General features: G+C 46.8%; 1 pseudogene; it reads left to right on the top strand.

The window, feature by feature from the left end:
* Positions 1-4408: 4408 nt before the first annotated feature.
* Positions 4409-4610, top strand: LOC148777228 (small vasohibin-binding protein pseudogene; annotated as a pseudogene).
* The last annotated feature ends 9335 nt before the right edge of the window (positions 4611-13945 follow it).

Raw genomic sequence — 13945 nt, 5'->3', positions numbered from 1 at the left:
AGGCAAATAACAAAACCAAAACAGACACAGCACAAGCTTTGTTCAGAGGCCGAAGAATGGAGAAGTGGGAACTAAGTTCACAGATCAACTTATCACCTATCTAGACAGACTGGTTCAGTTTTAAAGAGTAAAAATAAAGGGAGGAGGAGTGAGGCTAACGCTGGGGAGGCATGTACATTTGTCCACTGGGGAAGGGGTAGGACTTTTCCGAGGGAGGGGGTGTCACCTCCTTTTCATCATTTTTTGGGGCCATCATGTCCAGTCAGGGCACAAGTACGTGTGATAATACAGCTAAATCAACATACAATGAGAGTGGGTCTTTTGGACGTCAGATCCATTGCCATCTTGGTCTCAGCTGGTTCCATCTGTTTTTTGTTTGTTTGTAGCTTCCTTTCTTATCTTTGTCACTTTGAGACTCATGTTAATTCCTGCTAAAGGTGGGGGTTGGAGGGTTGTGTGCAAGGACACTGTTGCAACAAAAATAGAAACGAGGCTTTTTCCTCTCTGGATAACAAGGAGAATAAAGTGAACAGGCTAGAGAAGAAACAAACTGACCTGAAAGACTTAACCAATCCTAGTTTTAATTGTTACTAATATGTAGTGTCTGTAATCAGATCTGTCCTTCACAAAGCTAACCTGTCACTCCCTGACACTAGGTAAATTACCTCTTGCATCTATCACCTCTAACTCTGCATGAATTACATCCTGCCCCTGGTGTACATACCAACCTCCCCTTCCCCGCCCCACACTCCCCTGTAGCATTTCAACAACTCAGAGACAAATGGACCCAATTACCAGACAGCTAGACCCAATTACCAGTCTGGCTGACACCCACTGTGACTGTTTTGAAATAATGCAAGAAGAAGACTATAAGACCTTCACTACTTTGATCTTTATAACATGCCCTGGACAGGGAACTCCAACTATAAGAGCCCCTCTGACTCCCAGGGCAGAGGATACAGTTCTTGAGGTACTAGCAGGCTCTGTTTTCCCCTTCGCATGGCAAAGATTAAAAACCACTTTTATTCTTCTAAAACCTGTCTCCATTTCTGTTTGGCATGGGTTCACAGAGAGACAAGAATTTTGGCATCAACCCCTATTCAGGGTAGGGTAATGGGTTTTGACCAAGGGTCTGGAGCAGCTCGGACAACACAATGAGGAGACTGAGATGGGCAGTTTGTTGGACACCTGCACTGAGCCTATGGCCAAATAGGGAGGTGGTGAGCAGGGGGCCTGTGGCCAGGGAAGGTTCTCACTGTTTACAGGGAAGGTGTGAACGTGGGTCCAGGTGCAGACTGCCTGCAGACACTGCTACAGAACTCCTGACCTTTCCTGAGGATACTGGGAGGGGGCAGGGGATTCAGGCAACAGGGCAGACCTGCTCTGGATGCTTTTGTGGGGAAGCGGGGCGACAGCAACAGGGGCTCTGCCTGAAAAACCCCAGAACCACTCACAGATCACTGCCTCCTATACAATGTCACAAACCTCCATCCATAGTTATTCAGGCACTCTGTCTATCACATCTAATCCCTTGAATCTATTTGATTTAGGTCATACCTGAATGGTCTAGTGATTTTCCCTACTTTCTTCAATTTAAGTCTGAATTTTGCAATAAGGAGTTTAGTATCTGAGCCACAGTCAGTTCCCAATTCTGGTTTTTGCTGACTTTATAGAGTTTCTCCATCTTTGGCTGCAAAGTATATAATCAATCTGATTTCGGTATTGACCATCTGGTGATGTCCATGTGTAGAGTCTTCTCTTGTGTTGTTGGAAGAGGGTGTTTGCTATGACCAGTACGTTCTCTTGGCAAAACTCTATTAGCCTTTGCCCTGCTTCATTTTGTACTCCAAGGGTAAATTTGCCTGTTACTCCAGGTATCTCTTGACTTCCTACTTTTGCATTCCAGTCCCCTATGGTGAAAAGGACATCTTTTCTGGGTAATAGTCTGGGAACAATAGACGTTCCAAGTCAGGAAAGGAGTATGTCACCCTGCTTATTTAACTTATATGCAGAGTACATCATGTGAAATGCCAGTCTGGATGAAACACAAGCTGGAATCAAGTTTGCCAGGAGAAATACCAATAACCTCAGATACACAGATGACACCACCCTTATGGCAGAAAGTGAAAAAGAACTAAAGAGCCTCTTGATCAAAGTGAAAGAGGAGAGTGAAAAAAGTTTGCTTAAAACTCAACATTCAGAAAACTAAGATCGTGGCATCCAGTCCCATCACTTCGTGGCAAATAGATGGGGAAACAGTGGAAACAGTGACATATTATTTTTCGGGGCTCCAAAAATCACTGCAGATGGTGACTGCAGCCATGAAATTAAAAGATGCTTGTTCCTTGGAAGAAAAATTATGACCAATCTAGACAGCATATTAAAAAGCAGAGACATTACTTTGCCACCAAAGGAACACCTAGTTACAGCTCTGGTTTGTCCAGTAGTCATGTATGGATGTGAAAGTTTGACTATAAAGAAAGTTGAATGTAGAAGAATTCGTGCTTTTGAACTGTGGTGTTGGAGAAGACTCTTGACAGTCTCTTGGACTGCAAGGAGATCAATCCAGTCAATCCTAAGGAAATCGGTCCTGACTAGTCATTGGAAGGAATGATGCTGAAGCTTAAGTTCCAATACTTTGGCCACCTGATGTGAAGAACTGACTCATCGGGAAAGACCCTGATGATGGGAAAGATTAAAGGCAGGAGGAGAAAGGGATGTCAGAGGATGAGATGGTTGGATGACTTCACCTACTCAATCGACATGAAATTGAGCAAGCTTTGGGAGCTGGTGATGGACAGGAAAGCCTGGTGTGCTGCAGTCCATGGGGTCGCAGAGTCAGACACAACTGAGGGACTGAACTGAGCTCACTGATCAGCTTCAGAATCACTCCTGGTGTGGCAATGAGAAGGGGTGGCCCACCTACCAGAAATGAAGGAAGGTGTGGGGTCTGCAAGGCCACCACACCTCGGCACCTGATGGGAGGCTCCAGGGCTCAGCATAGGCTTGTTTGCTCACAGCTGAGACAGGTCACAGGGTGCAGTGGGGAGGCATGGGTGGGAGGGGCTCTGAGTTGGTCACTCATGACCCTACATGCCCTCCTCACTCAAGGGTGTCCAGGGTGTCTCTTCCCCTAGTGACGAAGGGCAGAACCCTGACATTCACCCCCACCCCCGTCCCCCCAGGGAAGCTCACTAGAGACTTGGCACTTGACTTGGGTCTCGTCACATGTTCGTGTCTTCCCTCACCCTCCAAAATGCCAGTGCCCCTAAGGGGAGCCAGGACTCAGCGTGAACCTCATGGTTGGTGCAAACAGCATAGGTGCAGAGGGCTGCCCCAATGGGAGGGAGGCTTTACATCAGGGCAGAGAGCTTCCCACCAGCTGCATAAGCTTCCTGGGGCAGCAGTGGCAAATGACCACACACAGAGGCTGCAAACAACAGAAGCCTATCCTCTCTCAGTCTTGGAGACCAATGCCACACTTCCTCCAGAAGCACCAGGGAAGTGTCCTTCCTTCATCTTCCCACTTCTGGGGCTCCAGGTGTCCCTGGGCTCATGACCAAATCTCTCCAATCTCTGCCTCTGTCTTCACCTTGTGTCTCCTTTGCATCTGTGTCTCTCAGAAGGATGCTGTCATCAATTTAGGGCCACCCTGATCCAGGATGACCTAATCCCCAGATTCGTAACCAATTATACTTGCAAAGACCTACTTTCAAATAAGGTTTCATTCACAGATCCTGGGCTCATGACATGGGCACAGTGTTTTGGAGTCCCCCCCCGCCATTTACCCCACTCTAGCACCCAGTTCCCAGATGCCAGCCTGCCTTCCTCAGGACAGCACTCAGGTTGGTGATGTCCTGTCTTCCTGCATGGCGGCATCTTTCATTTGTAACTGTAACTTAGTAGGGTTGGGTGGGGGGGTCCTGCTGGCTGACATCCTGGTCATTCTAGTGACCACACTGTATGTGGGAGCATGGCCAGGGGTCCCTGTGCATACTCTACACTGACCACTCAGTGGTCAGGTACCTGCACAGGTTGGACTGGTCCTTGCACCACTGCACCTTCTCGGATATCATGGTGTGTGGTGTGTGGGCCTATGGCCAAGATGTGTGGACCCGCCTGAATGCTGGGAGCCTTCCTGCCTGCCCTGTGGCCTCCAGCCTGCCCCCCTCACCCCCCCCCACAGACCCTCCAGTCCTGCTGTGGAAACCCTCATCCAGTCGTGGACCCCTGTGCCTGCCATGGAGACCCCCCATCCCATTGGCCCTGAAGAAACTTGCTGGTAGGGGTGAGAACTTGGGCATGAAGAAGACAGGGCAGTGGCAAGCCTGGACTCCAGGCCTGCAGATCAACCTGCTTCTGTCGTATCCAGGTCAGTGCTCACTAAGAAGTCTACAGAAGACAAGTCATGGATCCACCTGCATGTAAAGAAAAAAACAGAGTTAAAGAGCCTACCAGCAGAGTGGAGAAGACCAAGCAGAAGTCAGCCCAGCAGGAGCGGAAGCAGACAAACAGCAGGGGTCTGTTCTCTCAAGAGCTGTGACAGGACTGGGGTGTCTCGGGAGCAGCTTGGTGGCTTCTGTGAACAGACGCAGCCTCCTGGAGAGTGAGCCAGCCCTGTGTCCAGAGCACATGGGGCCCTGGAGGCTTGGTTTTTGAGTGTGTAACCAGTCTCCAGTTAAGACGTCCCATTTGGAGCTTTACACAACTAGACAAGAAGGCGTTTATGTTATTCCTAAAACTTAATCAATTAGCACCTCGGCAACAGGACCTACCCGAGGGAATTTCTCATGAGCAGGGACCAGGCCTGGGAACTGAGGGAGTCGGCCTCTTAGTGATGCACTGTGGCTAGAATGCTTCATTCCTGGGAGGTCGTACAGACTCAGCTAACATCCACCCGAGGTCTCTTGCACCTCTGGTTGATGGGCCCCAAGACCTCCCCACCCTCCAAGCGCTTTTCTCAGAAGCTCCCAGAAGTCCCTGAAGCTATTATACTTGGGGATAGTTATGGTGAAGGATGAAGAGTAAAATCAGCGAGGACAGAGGTGAGGAGCAGGGTCCAGTCTCCTTGGCTGTGGCAGCCCGGAAGACCACCTGAGACCCAGGGTGCAGGGTTTACTGGGCTCTGTCACAGAAACATGGGGCCACCACGTGCCTGATCTCGGCATCCAGCCCCAGTGGGGAACACAGGAAAAGCTACCATGCACCATGCCATCACCACAGACCAGCCTGGAGCGAGGTCCAAGGAAAAGGACACTCCTGTAAGACTCAAGGTGACCTCTGGAGCCATGAACAGAGGTCTGGCCTCTCGGTGTGTAGGTGACCCCACAGCACACAGGCCCTGGTGCATTGCTCATTCTGAGTAGTCAGCGTGAGTGTAAATGGGTCATCCAGTGCCCATGTGTCTTAACCTGTCACCACTGACTACACTGCCTTGTTCTGCTCACAGAGTGAGGCCAACAGAGGGACAACAGGGTGGGAACAAAGCCATGTCACTGCAGGCTGGGTAAGAAAGGGTCCCAGGAGTGAGAACTTGGCTGCCCTTGCCTGTGAGCCAATAGCAGACATCCACCCTTATGGCAGAAACCGAAGAGGAACTAAGAGCCTCGTAATGAAAAAGTTCATGAAAAAGTTGGCTTAAAGCTCAGTATTCAGAAAACTAAGATCATGGTATCTGGTATCATCACATCATGGAAAATAGATGGGAAAACAGTGGAAGCAGTGAGAGACTTTATTTTCTTGGTTCTCAAAATCACTGTAGATGGTGAATGCAGCCATGAAATTAAAAGACGCTTGCCCCTTGGAAGAAAAGTTATGACCAAACTAGACTGCATATTAAAAAGCAAAGACATTACTTTGACAACAGAAGTCCATCTAGTCAAAGCTGTGGTTTTTCCATTAGTCATGTATGGATGTGAGAGTTGGACTATAATCTCTTTAACAAGTGGTGCTGGAAAAACCAGTCAACCACTTGTAAAAGAATGAAACTAGAACACTCCCTAATACCAAACACAAAAATAAACTCAAAATGGTTTAAAGATCTAAACGTAAGACCAGAAACTATAAAACTCCTAGAGGAGAACATAGGCAAAACACTCTCCGAAATAAATCACAGCAGGATTCTCCAGGACCCACCTCCCAGAATATTGGAAATAAAAGAAAAAATAAACTAATGGGACCTAATTAAAATTAAAAGCTTCTGCACAGCAAAGGAAACTATAAGCAAGGTGAAAAGACAGCCTTCAGAATGGGAGAAAACAATAGCAAATGAAGCAACTGACAAAGAATTAATCTCAAAAACATACAAGCAACTCCTGCAGCTCAATTCCAGAAAAGTAAATGACCCAATAAAAAAATGGGCCAAAGAACTCAACAGACATTTCTCCAAAGAAGACATACAGATGGCTAACAAACACATGAAAAGATGCTCAACATCAGTCATAATCAGAGAAATGCAAATCAAAACCACCAAGAGGTACCATTTCACACCAGTCAGAATGGCTGCTATCCAAAAATCTACATGCAATAAGTGCTGGAAAGGGTGTGGAGAAAAGGGAACCCTCTTACACTTTTGGTGGGAATGCAAACTAGTACAACCACTATGGAGAACAGTGTGGAGATTCTTTAAAAAACTGTAAATAGAACTGCCATACGACCCAGCAAATGCACTCCTGGGCATACACACTGAGGAAACCAGAATTGAAAGAGACACATGTACTCCAATGTTCACTGCAGCACTGTTTATACTAGCCAGGACATGGAAGCAACCTAGATGTCCATCTGCAGATGAATGGATAAGAAAGCTGTGGTACATATACACAATGGAGTATTACTCAGCAATTAAAAAGAATACATTTGAATCAGTTCTAATGAGGTGAATGAAACTGGAGCCTATTATACAAAGTGAAGTAAGCGAGTAAGAAAAATACCAATACAGTATACTAACACATATATATGGAATTTAGAAAGATGGTAACGATAACCCTATATACAAGACAGCAAAAGAGACAGAGATGTACAGAACAGTTGTTTAGACTCTATGTGATAGGGTGAGGGTGGGATGATTTGGGAGAATGGCATTGAAACATATATATTATCATATGTGAAACGAGTCACCAGTCCAGGTTCGATGCATGATACAAGATGCTTGGGCCTGGTGCAATGGGATGACCCAGAGGGATGATATGGGGAGGGAGGTGGGAGGGAGGTTTAAGATGGGGAACACATGTACACCTGGGGCGGATCCATGTCAATGTATGGCAAAACCAATACAATACTGTAAAGTAATTAGCCTCCAATTAAAATAAATAAATTAAAAAAATAAAATGAGAAGGTTGAACAAACATATATCAAATGTAAAAAAAAAAAAAAAGAAAGAAAGAAATCTGAGCACCAGAGAATTCATGGTTTGAACTCTGGTGTTGGAGAAGACTCTTGAGAGTCCCTTGGACTGCAAGGAGATCTAACCAGTCCATCCTAAAGGAAATAAGTCCTGAATATTCATTGGAAGGACTGATGTTGAAGCTGAAGCTCCAATACTTTGGCCACCTAATGAGAAGAACTTTTTCATTTAAAAGACCCTGATGCTGACAAAGGCTGAAGGCAGGAGGAGAAGGGGACCTCAGAGGATGAGGTGGTTGGAAGGCATCATCGACTCAATGGACATGAGTTTGAGTAAACTCTGGATATTTGTGATGGACAAGGAGGCCTGGTGTGCTGCAGTCCATGGGGTTGCAAAGAATTGGACACAACTGAGCAACTGAACTGACTGACTGACTGACCCTGTGGTCAGTCATGTCAACCCACATCTCCCGTGGGGCTGAATTTCCCAAGTTCTGGGGCAGGGTCATGCCGGTGTATACAGCAGGGTGCACAGCAGTGCATGCAGAAGGCCTGACGCCTGCCCTTGATATTCAGTAAGGACCTGGTAAGGGTGGAGCATCCCAACAGGACACAGGGCTGACCGCGAGGAGGGTGTTGGGGTGAAGGATTTAGGAGCATTTGGAGGCAACCCTCACCTGTTAGCACATGAATGAGGACATTGACCAACTGTGGGCAGGAAGGGAAGTCGAGGGAGGGTCCTGGCTCATCCCCAAGGCTGGATGAGGGGTGTGGAGGCGCAAGTGTCGGAGGTAGTCCCTGTTGCGCAGTGTCGAGCCCCACATCCCTGGAAACCACCCAGTGTCCAGCTAGACCCCAGCCAGGAAGACCAGGGAAGCCCATTCACACTGCTGAAAACACTGATGTGAGGTGTCCACTCTCTTCTTTACCTGGCACAGAAAAGGTCAAACTGAACTGGAGAGAGGGGGTTCAGGTGGAAAGTGTGGGTGCTTGGAGCCTAGAGAGGAGGGTTTCCAAATGAGGGGGTGAGGCCACGGGGAGAAGGAGAGGGATGGGGGGGCAGGGGGACAGTCAGTGAGTGCCTGGAACAGGAGCATGTCCACCCTCTCTCAAGCCAGCCCCCTTTCCTGAAGGCAAGGTCTACAAACACGGGGCCCCTGGAAGGGGATTGCTGTCTGGATGGTTCCCTGAGGCTGGATGTTTCTGGGGACACAGGCCAGTCTGGTGGCCCTGGTGAAGACAGCACTCTCTCTGAGGGAATGAAGCGGATACTCAGTCCCCAGCCTGTGGGTGATCTAGTCCACTGTGGGTCATGTCTCTTCCTGGGGGTCCCTGGGGCTTTATCCTCACTATGTGGGGTACAGGAGGGGAGGGATGGATTCTTCCTGGTGCAGCTGTGCCTGGGCTCTCATGGAGGGCCTCTCTGGCCCATAGATTCAAAGGCTTCAGTCACCACTGCTCTCTCGACACCCTCCTCCAAGAATGAGGCACAAGGACCTACCCTGTGAAATGGGGCGCCTGGGTTGGGGAGCTCGTGGGTCACTTCTCAGATGGCCACACTCAGGTCAGGAGGTGGGATGGGGGTGGACTGCAGGCACTTGCCGTGGTCACTACATCACTATGGCATCTTTCTCAGGCCTGAGGTGCCCAGTGGATGGGGGAGGCATTGGTAGCCATACCACAAGGAAGACTGGGCCAGGGGTCCTGGATCACGAGTCTCTCCTCCAGGAAGGGGGTTGACATTCAGGGGGAAGGCAGCTAGTGATGGCCCTGGGTTTCCCAAGCACAGTACCCTGCCCCACCCAGGCCAGGTTTGGGAGTCCTGTGGCCTTGTCATCAGATGGGTGTGTGGGGCATGTGGGAGATGTAACAGGGAACACTAACTCTTAGGCCTGGAGCCCGAGATCCAGGTGTTGGGGGCCGGCTCCTCCTGTTGGTTCTGTGGTCAGTCAGTTCCAGGTCTCATCTATCCATCTCTGTCTCTGCCCTCACCTTGCCTTCTCCCCCATGAGAACTGCGCCCACCCACCCACCCCCACCCCACACAAGTCACTGACCTCATGTCAACCTGGACAGCTCTGCGGTGGCCCATCTGCACACAAAGCCCCATTCTGAAGTCCCAGGGAGTCTATCTTCCTGGGGCCTCTAGAGATGACAAATCCTGGTGGTCGACGCAACTCATGGGGACGTGGGGGGGAGGTGGGGCCTCCAAGGCCAGAATCCAGGAGCCTCATGGAGGAAGCAGTGTCCTGACTCAAGGAGGGTTGATGAATAGGCTGCGGCAGGAGAGAGGCCAATTGGGGACCACCCCTGCCCTCTGGGGAGTGAGTAGTCTCTGGAGGGCCAGGCAAAAGCTGGCAGGATGGGGATGGCAGAGGTGGGTGGTCTGGTGTGCAACATGAGGCATCACATAACGGCAACCATAAACCATAACCTATAACCTAGCCTGCACATAAGTCCCAGCCCTAATATTAACCCTCCAAACCACCAACACCAAGCCAAATCTAATCAACTCACACAAGTACATCATAAAAATGAAAACGATACCAGTATGCCATATAAATATGAATGCAAGAATTCTCCACACAATTAGAGCAACATGAAACCAACAGAACATTGAATGGATGGTGCCATAAGTACCATTTCTACACCAGAAATGCCAGGTTGTTCCACATATTAAAACCAAGCAATGCATTGAACCACTATAAGCTGTGAAGTAGAAACACACGATCATTTCAGTTACTGAAGAAGCTATAATCAAAGTCCAATGCTATCTCATGATACAAACACTTAAAAAAGTAGGAATTAAAGGAAATTTGTTCAGTATGAGAGTAGTATACAAAGCCAGAGCAAACTTTATGTTCAATGCAAAAAACTAAGATTTACTCTGAAATCAGGAACAAGACCAGGAAGCTGGCTTTTACACCTGTTACTTAGTAGGATACTGGAAGTTGTACTCAGAGTTCTGAGGAAAGAAAGAAAAGGCATCCATGTGTGAATGGAAAAATTACAACCATGTCTACTCACAGAACACAGATAACAACACAGAACACATCTTACATCTAAAACTTCCTATAACAACAAAAATTATTTGACTAGTCAACTGAGTCAGCAAAGTTATAGGGCAAAATAGCAATTTACAAAAACCTGTCTTATACATATACACTAGCAATAAATACCGAGAAGGCAATGGCAACCCACTCCAGTACTCTCGCTTGGAAAATCCCATGGATGGAGGAGCGTGGTAGGCTGCAGTGCATGGGGTCACAAAGAGTCGGACATGACTGAGCGAATTCACTTTCACTTTTCACTTTCATGCATTGGAGAAGGAAATGGCAACCCACTCCAGTGTTCTTGCCTGGAGAATCCCAGGGACGGGGGAGCCTGGTGGGCTGCCGTCTATAGGGTCGCACAGAGTCGGACATGACTGAAGCAACTGAGCAGCAGCAGCAATAAATAATCTGAAAATGAACTTATGAAAATAATTCCATTTTTAAATGTTGACATTAATATTTAGGAATATATCTAATCAAGATACAAGACTTGCTTTCATGTAAAAAGGTTGTCTGTACATTTGAAATTATTGGAAAATAAATTACTTTTCAAAACATCATGTCAAAACCATGCCAGAAAAACAGAGAAAACATCAAACTTCCACATAGAGACCAAGCCTTACCCAGATGCAGTTCACCCAAAGTCCACATGGACTTTAGAGGCATTGTGAGAAGACTGTATTAAGGCTTCCCAGTATAAAGGACTTCCCTTTCTTCCCTGTTGTGGATGACCTTAATGAGGCAGAAACTGGGATTTTGAATTCTAATTTTCCACATCATTTCACCAAAAAACTATCAGAAATAATGAATTCAGTAAAGATACAAAATCAATACACACAAATCAATTTCATTTCTAAACAATAATACACACAAATCAAATGCATTTCTTTGAAATGTGGTGCTGAAGAAGACTCTTGAGATTCCTTTGGATGACAAGGAGACCAAACCAGTCAATTCTAAAGGAAATCAACACTGAATATCCACTGGAAGAACTGATGCTGAAGCTCCAATACTTTGGCCACCTGATGCGAAGAACTGACTTGTTGGAAAAGACCCTGATGCTGGGAAAGATTGAAGGCAGGAGGAGAAGGGGGCAACGGAGGATAAGATGGTTGGATGGTATCACCAACTTGATGGACATGAGTTTGAGAAAGCTCTGGGAGTTGGTGATTGACAGGGAAGCCTGGTGTGCTGCAGTTCATGGTGTCACAGAGACATGACTGAGCGACTGAACAACAACAACAAAAACAACAACAATGAACCATCTGAAAGGAAAAACTGTACTTACAGCTACGTCAAAAAGAACAAAATATCAAAGAATAAATTTAACAGAGGATGTCAAAGACCTGTATACTGAAAAACTTGATGACAATGATGAATAAATTGAAGACATAAATCACTGGAAAGATACCTGTGCTCATGGAACAGAAGAATAACTATTGCTAAAATGTCCGTTCTACCCAAGGCACCCAGTGAATGCAAGCGCTCCTAAAATTCCAACTGTATTTTTCAGAGAAATGGAGCAAATCCTCCTCGTATTTGTGTGAACCACAAAGGACCCCAAAAGCCAAGGCAACCCTGAGAAAGGACAGCAGGCTGCAGGCATCTCCCTCCCTGACTCCACACTACATCTGGTGAAGCTACAGGCACCCAAATTGTGCGAAATTAGCACAAGAACAGGCACATGGCCCAGAGAAACAGGACAGAGGGTGGGAAAACTGGACACCACATCCAAAGACGGGTCCTGGACACCGTTTACACTGCACATAAAACTGATTAAAACCACAGCTTTCCACACCAAGCCCTTCTGGATTGTCTGAAAACAGCAGTCATTTGCACACAGGAACCTTCTCCAAACTTTTTCTCACTTTTTCTTCTCGACGTCGCCTGGGTCATCAGGAAACCCAGCTCCCATCAGTATGGAGGCTGCCCCGTGTTCTCCTGAAGCTGAAAACCCATCGAGTTCCAAGGAGACTGAGCTCCAGTCAGTAGAGAAGCTGACCCGGGAGTCCCAGCCAAAGTCCTGCGCTGCCTGAGGAGACACAACTCCCCTCAACTGGGCTGAGCTGGGGCTGCAGGGAATACGCCTGGGGGTGTCAGCGATGCAGGGTAGAGGGCCACCCTGTGGTCAATACGGAAAGTGCCAACCAGGCCTCCCTCACAGGTCACTGGGCACAGTGGCCCCTGCTGTCAGAACTGCTGAGTCTGTTAAACTGGAAATTTAAACTCAAATGAAGACAATATCCCATAACTTTTTTAAAAACAGGTGAAGAATAATGAATTGGAAACCATATGGAATGAAATAAATGTAGACGCAAAGTTTATAACTTACACAAAATTCTCTCAAAAACACTCATAGACAAATTTCAAATGCAAAATTATTCAAAATTATAGAGAAAAACATAACACAAAATTGACATGAGCTTGGGTTTGGTCAAGTAGATCACAAGCTTTTTAGTTTTAACACACAACACACACACACACACAAAACAATCCAGAAAGAAATACAAGGGATTCAGTGCACTTTATAAAATTAAAGACTTTTACTGAGTGAAAATCAACAGACACACAAAATTGGGGGGGGGGGGAAACTTGCAAACATATCTAATAAAGGTTTTGTCTCAAATTATACAAAGAACTCTGACACAACCCCGTTAAGATTAGGAAAGCGCTAAATGGACAACTAGTCAAAGAAGGTACACAATACACAAAACTATGCCCAGGACTCGGGGAGTAGAGAAATAATGGCCCAGTTCAACTTCTTGAGCCATGTGTAATCTTGGACTAGTCACGTCCTTCCTGGAAGCCTCCAAGAGATGGAAAGGGAGGAAGGGGAAGAGGGCCAGTTAACCATACACCTAACTAATGCTGACCATACTCACCAATTTTATTCAACATAGTCTAGCAGGAGGAATAGTGGAGTGGGTTGCCATTCCCTTCTCCAGCAGCTCTTCCTGACCCAGGAATCAAACCCAGGTCTCCTTCATTTCAGGCAGATTCTTCACCATCTGAGACACCAGGGAAGCCCTCCTTGATTTAAAAAATACACTGAAAATCTAGAATAATCAAGACGATATGATATGAGAACAGAAGATATACACATAGATCCACAGAATTAAGAGCCCAGAAATAAGCATATGCATATATAGTCAATTCAAGACAAAGGAGGTGAGCCTGTTACCAAAACTATTACAGCCTGACACACAGTGAGGCCCATCAATACTAAACATTAGAATTTGGAACTGTCAAGTCGATTTATTTCTCTTCCTCAGTTCTTGTCTCATCACAACAAAAGTTTGGAGTGATGGACCAAAAGGACTGGAAAAACAGATAGGTTACAGCCCATCTCAGCTCAAGCAGACAGATCTTTTATTAGTCTGACACTCCCATAGGAGCCCTCCTCAACCTTCCTATTGATTGCTCTTGGCTTCCCCCTTCTATACTTCCAGGTTCCTCCTTTTGTCTATGCCTGGTTCAAAGGAGGGCTTACATCCACCACCAGTCAATGAAAGGGAATGCAAATGGGCATATGCTGAAGGTCGATCAAGAATT

Source organism: Moschus berezovskii, chromosome 7 (genome assembly GCF_049115385.1).
Source record: "Moschus berezovskii isolate FMDL1 chromosome 7, NW_MosBer_1.0, whole genome shotgun sequence".
NCBI classification, from domain to species: Eukaryota; Metazoa; Chordata; class Mammalia; order Artiodactyla; family Moschidae; genus Moschus; species Moschus berezovskii.
This window is presented reverse-complemented; position numbering and strand designations above follow the sequence as displayed.